This window comes from Topomyia yanbarensis, chromosome 3, assembly GCF_030247195.1.
Source record: "Topomyia yanbarensis strain Yona2022 chromosome 3, ASM3024719v1, whole genome shotgun sequence".
In the NCBI taxonomy this organism is placed as follows: Eukaryota; Metazoa; Arthropoda; class Insecta; order Diptera; family Culicidae; genus Topomyia; species Topomyia yanbarensis.
Window position 1 is genome coordinate 354019656 of NC_080672.1, and position 18879 is coordinate 354038534.

The following is an 18879-nucleotide window of genomic DNA, read 5'->3' on the forward strand; positions in this document are numbered from 1 at the left end:
ATGCGCGACTCGCTTGGCAGATAGTCAACGAGCACGAAAAGCCCCAATTATCACTTACTGACTGCCCTCGCCATAAGTCAGACCTGCACAACAGTTGATGTGCCAAGTAAGGGATGACGACCTTCGCCAACTTCCCAAACAAAGCAAGGTAACATCTCTAACAATTAAAGCTAAATGAAAAAGAATCGGCCACTTTATTTATTCAACGTAATCAACTTATGCCGTTGTGTATGAATAGATTCACTCGGGTTCGGGGAAAACCCCGTAATGAAAATAGCAATGAAACAATACCGACCCACTAGACAGGACAGCTGCTCTTCGCCTGCGTTCAGCTATTCGAATAGTGTACCACTAGTTATCTTTGTTGAGCCACACACCACGTTCGACAAACGGAGCGCACAATTCAAAAACTTTTTCCTTCGGCACCACTTCTCCCAACTCAACTCAACTCAACAAACACCGATCCCGGTGCACTGTGCCACCGATAGCAGCAGCAATATAAATACTGAAACAGTGGAGTTTTTTGTTGGGTTTTCCTCCAGTGCTCCACTACAATGGCCACACGAAACGAACGACGGCTGAAATCAAACTGACGGATTCCGATGGTGCCTGGTTTGGTTATTGTGCACCGAGCGAGCGCTCACCGAACAACCGAGCGACCGACCTACCGAACGACCGGCTTACAGATGCTGCTGGAAGGATCAGAGCATCAGACTCTCGCTCTTCGGTTGCTAACTCGCTACTTGCTTTGCCGGAGAGCTTTTTCCAAACGGGGAAATTGTAATTTTCCCACGGTATTTGTAAGGATGGATAGAATTGGTAGGAACACGACGAGACCGCGAAATTGCGGGATCGCGAACGACTTTGTAACGTTACGAAACACCATGCGTCGCCGTACCAGGGTTAGTGTGATGGAGGCACATGGTTACTGGTGGGGTTCCATATTGTGGCAGCAGATGTGTGGCGGTTTTCAACATTTTGCTTTCGAATAATATAGAACATATTGAAAGAACTCCTTCGCATATATTATTGGTAATGAGTTTTTTGAATGGTGTGATAAAAGCAACTTGGATGTACAGATGTTTCAATTTCGTAGATTACGGGTAATATGTAATCGCTATTTGCACAAAACGCATTCTATATTCAATCATCGCTGTAAACACAAAAAACGAGAGATTCCCTCTAAATGTCTCATGTTTGTTTCTCACGCATGATTACTGCGAGCTACAATCAACATTGGATCCGGTTTCAGTACGCCCAAAGACTCTTCCGACAACAGAGCAATAAACCCAGATGGAAGGCCAAACAATTCTACCAACCAGTGTTGCCACATTTACATCTTTACCGGAAGTTTACAAAAAACTTTTTCAACTATTCTCTTCACTTTACTTGCACTGTTTGCAATTAATGTTCAAAACAATGAAACTCAAAGACTTTCAATTAATACAAATATGTTTCTTATATAAATCTAAAAAAGATAAGGAAATTTTTGGAATAGCTTTTTTTGGAAAATGCCAATTTTACGGAAAATGTTTTAACTTTAACGTAGAATGTAGAAAAGAACTAAACGTTGCAGAGAACAAACCTTGATTTTTTCTGAAAAATATAGTTTAAATATTAGGCTTAATTCTCAAGACAAATCGTTGTTTTTTAGAAATATGGCCTCAAAGTCCTTTTTTTCATTTTTGTATAACAATCGTAATTGATTAAATGAATATGTTTTACAAACTTGTAAGTATCACTAACACACAACGGGCGCAGGCATATCGTAGTAGGTAGGTAAATCAATTGCCTTGTACGCAGCTCAACTAGGATCGATTCTCAACCCCGCACATAGTGTTCAAGATTTTTCTAACCCAAAAAAGAAGAAAACGACCCTATGGTTAAAACCTCTAATCGAAATAAAAGAAAATACAGCATAGAAATTCTGTAAAACCCATATCTGGACTTCTAAAGTTATTTTCCATGTAAAATTGCCCTATTTTCGTCAAATATTTTTGTTTTCAAAGGCAAGTTTTAACAACTAACTTTGGATTAGTTCAAAAAACTGTATAGTATACAGTGTATACGGTGGAACTCGTCGAATTTGATGTCCATTTATGAGCCATACTTTAACTTATAAAATATATGAAGGATGGATATTAAAAGTCGTACAACCGCCAATTGGACAAAATTCGTTTTATTTATTTTTTTGAAACTTTAAGCTGAGGCCATCATTTTGTTGAGAAGAGTAAGTCAAAATTTGCAATAGTTTTATTGCTAGAATTTTTCAAAATTGCAATTTAAACCTTGTTGATCCAGTGCCAACCACATTCCTGTAAAGCTAAATATTCCGTCCGTCTAAAAAAGTATTTAAATGGTGAAAATCGCCAAATACTTTATAATGAACAAACAATCGTGAATTTTTGATTTTAATCTTAAAAATGAAAAAATGCGAGCGTTTTCTGTTCCTGTAAAAAATTGGGCAATGGCGGTTATACGACTTTGAATACCCTTCAGATGTGGATATTCAACTATACCCTGAAACCTTGAAAGAATATTCTCAGATAATAATTCTAACGATTGAAGCAAAGAAAAAAATATTTTTTAGGCTGACTGATGGGGACTGAGACCCCCTTTTTTATTAAATTCGTTTATTTGATAATACACATACGCGTCGTTAGCTTAAAGGCGCCAATTTCTTAAAGCTAGGAGATAACACATTAAATTTTTTTTTATAAATATAATGAAACTAAAAAAAATTACTGCTAACTTATGCCTATACAAAAGGGGATAGTATAATATTTGTAAGATTAGGAGGTGGGGGTTATTTAGTGTGTTTTTGTGTAGTAATGCACTTTATGATTTTTGGTAGAGAAATTATTAAAGCAATTGATTTCACTAGTTTACAGAATTTCTGAACGCAGTAAGCTGTAAACTGTAAAATTGTGTGCTGAACCCGAAAATTAAATCCCCAAAATTTACAGAAGAACAGTTCTCAAGTTAAACTAAAAAAAAGATTTAAAATAAAAAGTACGTTTGGTAAAATCTATATATCTTCGGCTATAGAGCATCGATACGAAATAAAATTATGTTAAAGGTGAACGAATGTACTTTTGATCGTCTGAACATTTTGTTTTAGTGTGACTAATGATTCTGACGTTGGTCACGAGTTTATTGATATTATTTCTTAATTTTTCCCCATTTCCTTAAAATTTGAATGCTTGGTCAAAATTTTGGACAAGATAAAGCAATTCTAAAAATCATCTTTTTAGTGGAACCTAGAGCCTGCTAAAAACTAATGAAAATAAGCCCTCCCCAAGTAACAATTGAAGTTTTATAGCACGCTACAAGTGCAATCCAAGTTTTATCAGTAGCTACAAAACTATCATAAAACCACAATCCACAATTTTAGTCTTGAAAAAGACTGATTGAGTAGAAAAACTAGGTAGTCTTGAAAAAGACTAATTGTCGAAAAAATTTAGATAGCCTTGAGAAAGACTATTGCTGTTGAAAAACTCTAGGTAAACCAGAAGCTATCAAGATTTATGACCGGTTCGAACGAAGGTTCAAGCCGGTATGGCCACTCTGACTATCTACAATCGATTCCCATGACCTTTTACATTTAAGCAATACAACTATTGATCAACTGTATGTAGACTCTTTTCGAAATATATTGCCATGATTAATTTCTCTCTTTAGTTTGAGAAAAAATTGGGTAAAACGGGTTCACACGTTCCGTGCGGTCATTCTATCTTTCTTCACTCGATTCCTTTGACTTTTTTGCACAAAAAACATTACTTTTGATCAGTGGCGTTAGACCTGCATAAAAATGTTGAGTAAAGTTAAACTAAAAATTCAATATTTAGGAAAAATTGGGGTAAAACGATTTAAATATATATTAAATATATCTTCTGAGAAGTTTCATAATATACCTCCTAAGTTGACCATTTCGGAATTATGTACACTTGCCCTAAAAACCGTTTTTAAACATATTTTAAGAACGGGACCTTGTATACAACATCTAATCACGCCATTTAACTCAGCACTCAAATGTACACTAGAAATAGTTAAGACGGTCACTTATTAATTTTCCTGCATTTTCCATCCCAATCTCAGTGGCTATTTTTATGATCGATAATACAAAAAAATAAAAACGCTTATAGAAACTGATCCTGACGTTCTAGAAACAAACAAAAAACGCAATTTCCATCAATGTGCTTCTACTTTCCGAAAATCAATACGTGGTGGTGACACACTCATGTTGTTTTTTTTCTCGAACCGTGTTATTGTGGTTTATACAGTATGCCAGTTTTCAGCTAGGGAGTGAAGAGAGAAATTTTAATGGTGAACCAAATGCGCTGCGATTAAAATTGTCAACGAATATTTGCCTCCAAATTGTGTGATGCTTCTATTATAAATTTCTAATGTATCAATATTCAATGCTAACGAAGTTTGGAAAGTATTGACATAAAATAACTCTGATATTACTGATTGCCAATTACTTCGATAGAACATCTTCTCTTGCGGGACATCACGCTTGACTAGATGTTTGTTCAGGAACACAACTCGTTTTTCGGTCTTTGGAGCTAGCATCAATCTGGCGCTAGTTTTGTCCTTCCACTAAGTTAGTGTCGGGTTCTGATGAGACGAAGTCGAAACGCAAATTCCATAGCTAATGGTATACTGAATTATTTCTGTGACTTTATGCCTTCCATCGAAAATAATTACTGTTCACTAATACAGCCTCCTAAGTTCAAGAATGCGCAGCAGCCTCGAGTGGTCTTAACACGGCTCTGACTTGGGTCACAGTGGGATAAGATGCTACTTTCGACGATCAAAGTTTCTAGTGCTCTAGGTATGTATTCTGGATATTTGGTGCCTTTGAGAAATGAACATTAATTTGACAACTTTGATTTTGATATAGATAACCCTAATACTGTTTGTAATGGTTTTTATTCTTGTAAAGACAGCCAAAATTTTTTGCACATTTTTTAGTTGATCACTTTTGTTGTTGTGCTAGTTTAGGAATAGTTCGTAAGTTGGAGACTACAGAGCTGAGAGTTTTGGATTCATATGTGTACTTTGACATTTCCAAAGATTTTTTAGAATATTCGTAGAATAGAATAACACATAGAAACAATTGCCATAAAAAGTTATGCTTAAAATGTCATAATTATTTTGTTACAAAATGAAAAACATGCATTGCCGAAAAGTATTTTTTATATACAGGCCGGTGGATGCCCGCTGTGAGTAGTATTTTTTCTTATAGTACTTTTCACTGTCTTTCTCATGGAATCGAAATGTCTTCCACATATTTCCACATCTCTTAGTAATTGTCATTCAAAATGGCGGTATTTTTAACCCATTTTATTTAATAACTCTTAAGTTTTGAAATAAAAAATGTTGACGTCTTCGACAAATATCTGCAATTTCTTAATTTCAACAACTTCATGGAACATTTGAAGAATTGCAAAAATCTCAGAAAAAAGTTATAATAACAAAATGATTTTTTGGGTGCCTCCCACAAACAACGTGCTTTATCTCAACACCATTACATTTTGGAGAGTTTGCATGTTCAACAAGGTTTCTCACAATAGAATTTACTATAACTTTGTCATTGACATCGTGCCTCTATCTTAAAAGTTAGTGGAAATAAATTTTCTATCTCACTTTCAGGTGGATTTATCACAATTCAGTATACGTCAAAGAAAGGGGGCATCCATTCTGAAAAAGTTTTTCTAACACACCAAATCGCTAAAATCAACTCCTAGAGCACCATTAATTAAACGCACGTTTTGGTACCATTGCGACCACTGTGCCATGATGACGCAAAATGTTAAACACTAGTTTTACAAATGGTGACTTACGCCCCTTTTTCGTCACGTTTTATTCTAATAACAATTCATTTTACGTTATTAAATCGTTTAGAAGTTTGAATTTTTAAATTATATTGGATGCACATAGGCTTCCACGACGTACCGATTTTACTGTCTGGCCCACAAAACTTCAATATACTAGAATTCATGGCGTAAGACATCTAAGTGTAATTTCATAATATTCTAAGTTCTTCAAATCATTCTGAAGATCAGAATTTGAGGTATTAACCCTAAAATACGTCGTGCTCAATATCCCACAAAATTTCAAAATACGAACTCAAATAGATGTTCTAGTAAAGAAAATAAATTATTAGTTTTACAATACTTGACGTATGTATGCAGTATCTCATATACGTGGGGATTCGTAAAATTTGTATTAACATTGTACAAAACATAGCCCTTAGTTTCAAGATATGAACTTTATGACTCGTGAGGGTTCAGTTTACAAAGAATTTTGCCTCAGAATAGAGTTATTTTCTATATGACACATGTAAATATTATACGAAGTATTGCAAAGTCATCATTCGATGATTCATTCCCTCACTTCATTTTGATATACGAGGTCGTACAATACTTCAGATCAAATTTCCTCAAATTCTTCATTTTGTTTGTTCAACACAGTTCTAAAAGAGAATCCTTAACAATTTATAAAATAAGCACTAGAAAAAAATGGGTTTGGGACGATTCCATAAGTTAAGACAGAGAAACTAAAAAATCACATTTTACAAAAAAATTAATAACTTTCACAATTTTCATCTGATTTAAACCAACAAGGGCTTATTTTTATAGGATGTTATTATATTTTTAAGTTTCGCTAAAAATATAATTTGAATAATCACTTTATTTTTCCCAAAATCTTGACCAAACGCTCAATATTCTTTGAAAAATAAAAAGAAAAAAAGGAAAAAATCAACAAACTCGTAAATAACGTCAGAACCAGTTGTCGTATCATAACAAAATGTTCGGGCGACCGAAAGTATATTCATTTACCTTTAATTTAACATAACTATATATCATTTTGATGCTCTATAACCGAAGATATATTGATTTGTTTCTTTAAAGGTGCAATCCACTTTTTCACTCTAAAGCGATAACTTTTCTACTGTAAATTTTTTGGACTTGATTTTCGGATTCAGCGCACAATTTCACCTCGAAAATGGAGGTCACTTGTTGAAGTTCAGATTTTTAATTTTATTTTGTGCATTTCACAAATATAATAAAACTAGAAACAACTAGAGAGAATGATCCATTTTTGTTATGATTAGGGGGTGTTAAGTAGGCCATTTTTTACGAGTAGTAGTACTGTTGGGCATTACAAAAAGAGAGCATATATTGAACAACTAAAACTAGAAAAAACAGGGGGGTTGGGGATAAATAAATTTAGGGAAGAAATTCAGGAGGATGGGAGGGGGAGGGATAAATTCCTATATTTGAGCAGGACAGAAGAGACAGAGTGGACAAAGCTGACAGGGTGGAGAAAGGAATTAACTTTCGGTTTCCGGCATCGGGAAATCTAAAGTAAGGATTACAGACTCGGGCGGTTTCCATCTGGAAGCATCATATACTGAGACGCCGAGCTGTCTTCCTCGTGCCGACAGAGGTTCCTTGTCGAGACAATTTCGTACTACGGCTCAGATGTAGATCGGTAACACACCGCGTTGCGCCTGTGATATTTGTGTTGTAAGTCCGGTGTTTGTTGGCTCAGTCGACAGCGATGATTCGTGTCAGATTGAATTCGCATCAAACTATCGTTGGTGTAGGATACAAGCGGAAGAGGGCACTTATTATAATGAAAGGAAAATAATAGGGGCAGTTAAATCTGTATATTTACGGTTTTTAGGATGCACAATGTATACACAAGGGACATATATAAGAGATCGCGGTTTGCCAGTACATCTCGGACCGGGACGTTGGGTTGTCTAGCAGAACAGTACTCGGCGCATGCCCAGACAATATGTTCGATATTGTGATAACCGTTGCCACAAGCGCTATTTGCCAGTCCAATACGTCGGGGATGAGCATCTAGCGTGTAGTGATTGGACATGAGCCGAGACATCACACGAATGAAATCCCGACATCAATTCCTCTGAACCAAGATTTCGTTGATACCTTCGGGATGACAGAATGTAGCCACCGTCCTAACTCTCCATTGCTCCAAGATGTCTACCAACTTTCTAGTGTCGTCTGACGAGAGATATTGAAAAATTCATTGAAGCAGATTGGTCATTCGTAGATGTCACCTTCTAAAGCCCGCCTTAGCTAAAGATTCCGCTTCTTCATTACCAGGGATGGAGAAATGCGAGCGAACTCATACTAAGGTAATCTAGTACGATCTAACAGACAAAGCATGCAGGAGCTCCCATATTTTCCCCAGAAAATATGGAATATGCTTTCCAAGTTTCATTGAACGTAGAACTTCTATTGAACTGAGGCTATCCGAGACAATGAAGTAATGATCGGTGGGCAAAGTATCAATTATACCAAGAGTATACTGAGTAGCAGCAAGTTCCACAACGTAAACTGAAGCAATATCATTGAGGTTTAAAACATCTTGTTGCAATCGACTTCTCGAAATATACTGTGAAAGATGCTTGGGGTCACTTGCGGACGTATGTGATCTGGTATTCCATAAATCTCGTCCTTCATGGATGTGTCAAAAAATTCAGTTGAATCAGAAGCCTGAGGGAGAGTGACACGGTTGGGATAATTTGAAGAAGGATTGATATTTTGTGCCATGTAATCGAAGTACAGGGGCATTAGTCCGGTTTGAGAATTGAGCTCCACAAGCCTCTCCACATTTGCAGTATCGCATCGCATGCAAGATATCGCATCGGATAAGCAATCGATATGAGAGCCAAAGTAATACGCTAAGAACAACATTGGATTCGCTCTAGTTTGTTGAATGTTCGCAACGGAGCGGTAACAGAAACTTCCGTACTCCATCACCGACAATATCGTTGATTGGTACAGCCTGATCAGGTCTCCTGGGTGGGCACTAGAGTGGGACATGGTTACATGAAAAAAATAAAATTTGGCTCCGAGTAACTTTTTGAGTCCCATTTAGCTTCCAGAAGAACTCTACAAATTTTCAGCTCGATCGGTGAAACTATATTTTTGCGCCCGCGGTTTAAAGTTTACATGGGATTTCGTATGGGGAAATTGTCTTCTGCAAATTAATTCTTCCAAGAGTTGCCCCTTACCTCCTAAAAATAAATAGATGCCTGATTTTTATAGGAAATTTGTCCAGGAAACAAAGTCTAGAAGGCTGCAAAACGATTTGATGTTTGTGGAAAAAGTTATTAAACAAAAACCGATTGATGTTTTGAAGATTGATGAAAAATTCACTTTTCATAGCATCACTGCTTCTGACAGTCTAATTATATACAAAAAGTTTCAACTTTCTCTTCTTATGTACAAAAGAAGCCTCAATTTATCCCTCCAAACCTTGCGAAGTGGCCAAATAGTGTAGATAAACGCTTTAGACACATTAAGGGAGGATTAAAACAAAATTGCGTATAATTGGACAACCAACAGCAGTGGTGCTAGAAAAAATGAATATTTTATCAATCGTCAGAGCATCAATCAGTTTCTGCTTAATAACTTTTTTCTCAAGCGTCAGATCGTTTTGTGGTTTTCGAGACTTTGTTTCTTTGTTAAATTTCCTTTAAAAGTCATTTAACGATTTATTTTCAGGAAGTAATGGGCAACTTCTGGAGGAATTATTTTGTAAAAGTTAATTTTCCCATACAAAATTCCATGTAAACTTTAAACAGTGGGCGCGAAAATATAGTTTCACCGATCGAGCTAAGAATTTGCACCGTTGTTCTAGGACCCAAATGGTACCTAAAAAGTTGCTCGGAGCTGGAATCTAATTTTTGTCCCACCCTAGTGGGCACCCCACCATGTTCCGGTTATTGTACGGAGAAAGTTGATCCTTTGTTGGCACTTACGTTTCAGATACCTAATGTGATATCCCCAGATACCTTTAGAGTAAAACCGTACCCCGAGATATTGAAGCTGTTCTTGACTAGCTCAGTTTTCTCCGTAAAGAAAACTATACCCAGCTGGAGGGCCGAAGCAAATAAATTGTCCAAGGTATCTTGCAATGGTCCTTGCAAATCGACAGCTTTGGGACCATTAATAGTGATCACACCGTCATCTGCAAGCTGCCTTCGCGTGCAGCAATTAACAAAGCATTCGTCAATATCATTCACGTATAAATGGTAGAGAAGAGGGCTTAGACACGAGCCCTGGGAAGGGCTCATGTAGCCAATTCGTGATGTCGATAAATCAGCGTGCGAAAAATGTATGCGTTTTTCAGCCAGCATGTTTAGCAAAAAGTTTTTTTTTTTAAATCGGAGAAGACCATGCTGGTGCAGCTTCTCAGAAAAATTGTCGACAGAAACTGAATCAAAACCTTCCTAATATCCAAGAAAACTGATGCCATCTACTGTTTGCTGGCATTTGAATTTCTGTTGAGAGCAACGCAAGGCAATCGTTCGTCTCTTTGCCTTTGCGGAAGCCAAATTTTGCATCTGACAGTAGACATTCGACCCAATTATCGAGGCGAAACAAGATCATTTTTTCGAACAACTTCCGGATACAGGACATCGAGGACATCGTTGCAATCGGCGGTACGAGTTGTGATCAGAGAATGTTTTTTATGGTTTTGTCTCCAACCGCGTGGAGCAACGTCACTTTAAAGAAACTTAATAAATTAATTCAACAGGCAGAGTCTGGCAGATTCTTCAACAAGGTGATTTTGAATCTGTCTGGCCTGAGGCTTTATTGTTACATTATAAGAGAGCGAGTGAGAATTCAACCATCACAAAATATGTTTCGTTCGCGGTAAGGATTCCGTGATATTACAAAGCGTTCAGTGCCCTACCGAGGCTCTAGGAGGATTGTAAATGGATTAGAACTTGACAAGCGATAATTTCAATGACTGGGATCGGGTTAACGAGAGATGTTCCCTCTTGAAGATCAGATTCTTGCTCAATGAAAAGCTGAACGAGCATAGGGATTTTCAGACAGGACAGATGGCGAAGCATTCTTTAGTATTTAGCGCTTCGAGCGCTCCTAAAGGGAGCGCATGATTTTATCCCTGCGCTGCTTGTAGGCAGGGCATGATTTAAGAGCATGCGAAGTACCCCCGCGGTAAATACACTTTTCAGTTTATCCGCCGCAAGAGTCATCCTCACGCTCTCGCTCGCATTTGCCGCACCGTATCTTATTGCTACAATAGGAACTTGCGTAGCCCAACTGCTTGCAATTGCTGCAGCTCATTACCAACAGTACGAATAGGGTTACCACCCATCCGGGTTTGACCCGGAGACTCCGGTTTTTGGAGACGATCTCCGGGCCTCCGGGTTTTACATCGATTACTCCGTGTCTAGTGAGACGATGAATAATTTTAATTAAATTTGCTTGCTTCAAACGAGTTCTTCCGGTGTTAATGTTGGTTGTTTCAGCATCGGTACTTAACTGTTGGCCAGGGATAAAAACATCATTCTTTTGTTGCAAGCACCCTAGTGACTGTGGTGACGAATTAACTGGGGTAGGTGGCAATCCTTGTTCGGTTTATCCTCCACAGCGAGAGAAGCCGGTGTGTTTGGATTTTAGTCGTTAGCTAGGGAAGTGAAACTCCACGCTTATCAAAATGGATAAAACGGTTTACAAACGCAAAAAATGTTCAGTCCAATGAAAAAAGCTCAGAGCGGTGGTGTGCATTATGCTTTGCCAAAACAAAGCGCACAACGGTAAATTTTAATCAATTTTGGTAATTGATACATCGACGAACTACAAAAGAACGAAAGAGTTTACACTTGTCTCATTTTAACATAGCGGGTAGGTCATGTTTTAAAGTATACTCGTGTATCTATAAAAGCCTATCCCAGATCAGTAAGAATCTCTGGATGAAAGCCTGACCGGAGGTGGCAACCCTAGGTACGAACAGATGAACAGGTACACAAACTTTGTCAAGAAGGATGTAGTTGGCAAGAGAAGACCCGACGAAGGTCACCCGAAGCGAGCCTAATAGGGAGTAGGTAGTCTTACCTCCCTCGGTATTAGCGGTGTACAATTGTTTGCAATCTAAGATCTTTACCTGTTGAAGCAGCGAACACCGTGCTCAAACAGTTCTTCGCACTACTGGCCCGGTTCAGACACAACCCCATCAATTTCTACGGCCATAGCGGGCACGTAGGCTTTAAATTCCTGCGAAAAGCAAGCAATCTTTTTGCCAGACCAAGATGATTCACTACAACACGTATCTTATTTGCCCGACCACGTGTTATCTGAATTACTGCGGGGTACCTACGAGTAGTCAGTTTCCGAGAAAATTTCAATATATTAACCGGTTTCTCCCCGGTTCGAAAATACGCTACCAGAGGAATCTAGTGGGTACTGCTTTTTTACAGGGGATGTGGATACTGGCAACACTTCTCGTCGCGATACAGTAGGGGCCGTCAGCTGTCACGTCAACCGGGATTGTCACGACGACAACCGGAAATAGAGAAGGAGATGAGCAGTAAAGATCTGCTGCCATGTATAGAATTACACATGCAAATCGATTTTGTAAGCAACATTTAATTAACACGAAACAACTAGGAAACATATACTTAATAAATCTAAAATAAAAGCCAGAGTTACAACAGACAACTTCGGTCGTTTTTCATGTTGTTCTTTGCTAAAAAGAAATCGGATTTTCGCTACTCGCAGTTGTAAATAGGAGGTAATGCGAGTGTTAGGGGAATAAGGGATTTCCATGTTACCATCAGATGGTATTTCGCCTTCGGCCATTTAAGCAAATGTTCGATTCCTTTTGTAAATAATATGTAAAAATACAATAATTTTCTTCTTTTCTACACAAAAAAAATCGTGCGACTAAGGAATTAATTTACTAGTGGCACACAATATTTAGCTCGACCTATGAACAAAAAATTTTTGAACTACATACAGAAATGTTTAGTGAAAGTACGAAACATTTCGTTTCATTCACGAAAGATAATTTCACCATTGACGATAACTTTCGAACATCGTACACTAAATATGAAAAATTACGAAAATTTTTGTCCATCAACGTGCCAGTTTTCAGTTGGTGAAATGAATAAAACCAACTATTTACAATGAACGAAAATGCATAAATCGACGAAAGAATTCGTGCATTGTATGGTCATTCTCGTTCTATTTGCGGTAAATATGAACCCAAAATGCATTTACAACAAGCAATTATCATACAAGCTATGTTAAATATGAACCAATGAATCAGAAGCACAATGTACATCGCGAATTTATTAACTTAGCAATGACAAAAACCAAATTAAAGTAATACTTCAATTTTATTCACTAATAAAAACGATCCAGTAGTAAGACAATGTAAACCAGGATCCTATTCTCACAGTCACGTAACCTAGTGAATAGAAGAAAAATGGTCTTCTACTAGGTGCCTTGACTATGAGAATAGAGCCCCAGATAGTGTTGAGTGTATAGTCATTAGTAGATCATATTTTAAGTAAAAATTATAATCATCATTGTAACAAAACGATCTACTCTTGTTTGACAATAAATTAAAAAAATTGGGAAGGTTAAAAGTTTTTTTTTCGAAATATCCGCTCTTTTTTCATTTTTAAGTATAACCGTATAAGACGCCATTAAGTTAAACAACTCTTCGTTGGGCTGCGAAAAATCAAAAACTCGACATGTTTCACCAAATCCAATAACCTGGAAATCTGCAACTGAAATTGTAACACTAAAGTATCAAAATGTTTGTACTTAATTTAAAATTTATTGATATGGCATCACTACTCTAAACTAACGAGTGTCGATCCAGGTTGAGCCAGAGAGAGCGGAGACCCACACGAACGAAGAGGAGCCAAGCCACCGCCACTAGCTAGTGAGCGAAAGTTTTGTGAAAGCTCGCTCCCTACTACATACCGGATGAGGCCCATATTTGCTAATGTTTTCATGTTTTTCCCAAGCCGGCCGGCGACACGAGCCGTGTGTGGGTGCAATGCAAATGCCTATCTGTGGGTGGTGCTGGGTGGTTTTAATCTTCGCCTAGCAAAACCATCATCACTATAGCGAACGGTGCAGTGATGATCATGGGCATCATCTGATACTCTGCAAATCACATGCTGGGTGCATGCGTACGCATTCGCTCCAGATAATCGACACGGCATATTTTCCTATTCGCTAGCTAGACTGTTAGTTCTTGATGTTTCCGAAGGCATGCACGGAACAGGTAGCGGCAACGGAAATGGTGAAACTTTTCCGTGAGAAGCATTTATCTTTAGGAAAATTTCTTCTACTCGAATGCTCTTGGCCCAACTAGACACTAGCCGCGTTCTGAAATCCACCAACAACTCATCGGTATTTTGATGACTTTTTGTTGCGGGAGAGTAAAGCAACGCGCTGTGACACCAGTGTGCAACATAAACAAAGCTTGATTATGTTGTGCGAGAGAGAGATCATCACATCAGACAGCTCAACAATCCATCGTACGGTGAGGGCCGATGATTTGGTCAACAAACGGCATCGAGAGGAAAGAGACTTTTAAAGTACACATACCAATACACCAGTTATTTGGCATGCGCTAGTATTGAATAGCTGGTGAATAAGTTTCACTTCTGCGTGTCAGTCGAGTGAGCAGTTTAAAAAATGATTGGACTTGCGCCTGTCGTTGTTTTCCTATTTTCGGCCTGGGTAACTTATGCGCATCTTATGTACATTTTAGTTAATAAATTGCTTATCCTAAACACTAGTGGCGCACTCTGAAAATAAGACAATAAACAAAGAACAAGTTCACTATCTTGCTTTTCAATTGCAATCAGAATACTCTTCCTTTATGAACTATACTTTAAATGCATTTTTTAGCTTCCTACAGCTAATTATATAGCTATTTGAGAGTTTTTCGTGTTGGGTCTACTAAAAAGGTCTATATGTACTCGTCTCAATGCTTCAGGCATTAATTGAGATGAAACCAAAACTGTTATTAGCATTTATAATTTAAGTTTGATTCGGTGGTAAGTAGTTTCTTCAAAATTGTTCGCGCTTTTGAAGATTCAAAACTTGAATATCTCATCTTCAGTTCGGTGTTTTCCGCACAGCTGAACGGTCAGTTAATTTTTTCAATTGATAGTTCAGCAACGTGGCTTCAATTTACTGATTTTCAGTAATATATTTTCCGAGTTTCAGCAAAACAAACGTCACTTGTACTGAGATCTTGGTTAGCTCGGCTGCATAAAACTTGGTAAAAGGTGCGGAAAAAGTGGGAGTCGGTAGAACAAAATTAATGGTGTAGCTTCCAATCTGCTTATTTCGTTGATGTTGGAAAATGCCTGTATATTTTTATGAAAATACACTCAAGTTTTTTTACGCGGTTTTTTTTGCGCGGTATTTTTTTACGCGGTTTTTTTTTACGCGGATTTTGAAATTTACACGGTTTTCATTTACGCGGATTTTGAAATTCACGCGGTTTTCATTTACGCGGATTTTGGAATTTACGCGGTACCCACCAATGAGGTTCCCTTTATCGCGGATTCTTAAATTTAAGTGGTCTTCATTTACGCGGATTTTGAAATTTACGCGGTTTTCATTTACGCGGATTTTGAAATTTACGCGGTTTTCATTTACGCGGTTTTCATTTACGCGGTTTTCATTTACGCGGATTTTGAAATTTACGCGGTTTTCATTTACGCGAATTTTGAAATTTACGCGGTTTTCATTTACGCGGATTTTGAAATTTACGCGGTTTTCATTTACGCGGTTTTCATTTACGCGGCTCGTATCCCCCGCGTAAAAAAAAACCTGAGTGTATAAGGTAATGAGCAGATTTTCTCCTTGTTTCTATTATCACCCTACCTGTTAGATCAGAAAAGCACCTAAGCCTAAACAAACAGCATATTTACTGTTGGAAAATAATTCAAACAATAATACGTTCAATGTTGCTGATGTATACCAATCACTTAAGGGACCATAGATGTTTTTCTACGTTTTCTGACCAGTCTTAAAAAAATCATCGAACACGAGAATGTAAAATATATTGAGGTCTCATGCGTAGTTAAAAACACACTTTAGTGTTTAAATACAATATTTAGCGACATGCAAAAACTGCTTTACTGCCTCTCTTCGGTGCCTTGAAGTTGTATAGGCAAAACAGATAAAAAGCGCAATAGTTGCAATGCTATTTTGAAAATACTTTCGAGAGTCCACAGAGTTCCAGAACAAAGAATAAGCCAGCGGTCACCGCTTGATGAATGTAAAATTCACAAATTTTACATTAAATGCGGTGTTGTTTTTGTCGAAAGGAATTTTTTAACTTTAATTGGAACTAATTGGAATTTGAATTCGAGTTTGTGTAAAATTGGTCAATTCATATTCTAGAACTTATATGGACCTTAATCCAGTCACCAGTATATATTAATATTAGTAAATCTACTAAAAATGCTTCCGAAAAAAACTCTGTGTTTTAGTACTGGATTCATGAAGTTTCAATATTATTTTAGTTGTGATTTTCTACATGCTTTAAAAATTATTATAAAGGTTTTGAATCAGTTTTAGCGATTGACCACATTATCTTTGTACAGTATTATTGAGGCCACACATGATCCACTTCGGCACCGATTCGTGTTGGCCAACCGCATCAAAGACATTATTTACCAAACTCTGAATTTCTAACAAACAATTTGGTTTAAAAAACATTTAAATATGGCTTAAAATAATTTTGAATTAATTGTTACAAAAATGTTACACCTAACGAAGGCTAACATTTTTCTCGTTGTTTCACTTCATATAGTTTCGTAGTAGGTAGGGGAAACTGGTCGGTTGCCGTCACTGGTCGGTTGTCGACAATTGATTCGTAGGTTCTGTATTACAACCAAAGTATTTGTTGAACAAGTGAAAACCTGCTTAAAAGTTTTTTGATCATTTGCTGAGTGTTATAGAAAGAAGCAGATCGATCGAAAAAGTATGCCCATAGAATATTTACGAAGTGAAGTAATTTTATATTGTGGTTCAAAAATTGAATGCCACTGAAACGTTCGCCACAATTGTTTTTATTTATTTTACCCCATTTTTGTGGCAAATGCTTAATTCTCTCTAACCTAATCAATATGGGTATTTTCGGAACAGGCTTTACGAGTAGATACCAGAGATCGATTTTGGATGCAATTCTGAAAACCAAGATGGCAACTTCTGGTGAACCGTTTTTGATAATTTACATGGGAAAAGCCCATGGGTCGTGTTTTCACCGCTGGGTAGCACTGTATACACCAAATTGTCACGACCAGAGAGACAAGGGGCCATTCATAAACCACGTAGACCAAAATTTGAGAATTTGATCACAGGAGCACGTCTTACCTGTGAGGCGATCGTAAGCAAAAAGATGGCCGGTCGAGGTTGCTGCGATCAATGAGCCCTTTGGCTCGTCGTTGCTAACGCTGGTGTGCGTATACGAGCAATTCATTAATGGCTCAAAAAATCGTGTTGCTCAAGGCATTCAGCTGAATACAATGCGATCGTCCCGATCTGCCATGCCAAGCTTTGTAGCGGTAATATTTTATGCTGGCGGCCATTTTGTTTTAGTCTTACGATTGATTATATGCAATTATGCGATGTTATTATGTTAGAACAAAAGGAAAACTATTTGTTTTGTGATTTGAATATAATGTGGTTGTTCCGAACCGTCATGCCTAGTTTTCATTGCGACAAGGTATTTTTGCTGATATTTATGCGCGAGCTTTTTTATTCAATTGCGATGTGGCGTACTGTAAGGGGCCGTTAATTTACCACGTGGACAAAAAAACCCTTTTTTCTGACCCCCTCGTGGACAAGTGTGGACGATTCATAAACCCCTATCCCTCCCTACGGTGTCCATGTGGACTTTCAAAAAATGGGTAGTTTCATAAAAATGGGATTTAGAAAATTTTCCCATGTGGAAGACTAATATGAAGTAGACCTTATGAAAATCGTTCAAATCTCAACGACTTATGATATTTTATATTTACATTTCAAAGATTCATCACAAATAACCTTTGAATTCTTGAATTGGTTCGTAATTTCAACCTCTAGCTATGAAATCCAAAATTAATGTGATTAGACCATGTTACAGATGATTGCATCAAGTGATTTAGGGTAGACGAGCCCTTATTCGTCTCATTAGTCAGGATATCACACTATTTCATTGATAACTCGACTTAAAGTTAGTGGATTGCGCTTAAATAGGTATCATCATCTTTGCTTCGTTCCTAAGAAGCAGTACAGTTTAAAAAAAATTCCTGGGAAATGTAAAACACTCGCGTTTGAGCGAAGCGAAAAGTCGAGCACAACGTACCCTTATTCATCCTACCATTTGAGCTAATGCGTTGAATAGAGATAGCAGATACTGCTCTAACTAATGTGTTCAAATGGGTGAGATGAATAGAGGTGCTAAGATGAATTAGGGAGCAGTTACCCTAGATAAAAAATTCCGATTCTTTTCGTGCGAGTTCTTATGATTTTTTCGATGATAGTCTTCATAGATGTTTTCAATTTTCACACGTGATGCACACGCATATGCTATGCTGTTATAAGCACTTGGACTATTTAAAAATCTTGAAAAAATTTGAATGTAACCGCTCACACCAATGACAATACAAATTTGTTTCATTTTTATATAAAAGACAAAAATATGACGACGTGGACATTACCCATACCCTCATCCCCATCTCAATGGACAAGCATGGACTTTCTCGTGACCTCTACCCTTTCCTAAATTGTCCACGTGGTATATGGATGGCCCTTAAGGCGATTTTTGCGAAATATAATATATGCATGCGGCTGCTGAGTTTTTTCTTTGCAGGCTACAAAGCAGCTATTTTTCATGACAGGCGACCAAGCAGCAATTTTGCTAGTATGAAAAGGCACACGCTTTCACAATTCTTTTTCTTTCGAGTCGCCATATTGTTTTGGGAAGCCTTTCAGTTTACACGCTTTCACTCTTTCCTTACTTGATTTAACCGCGTGGGGGATTCTAACTGGATTC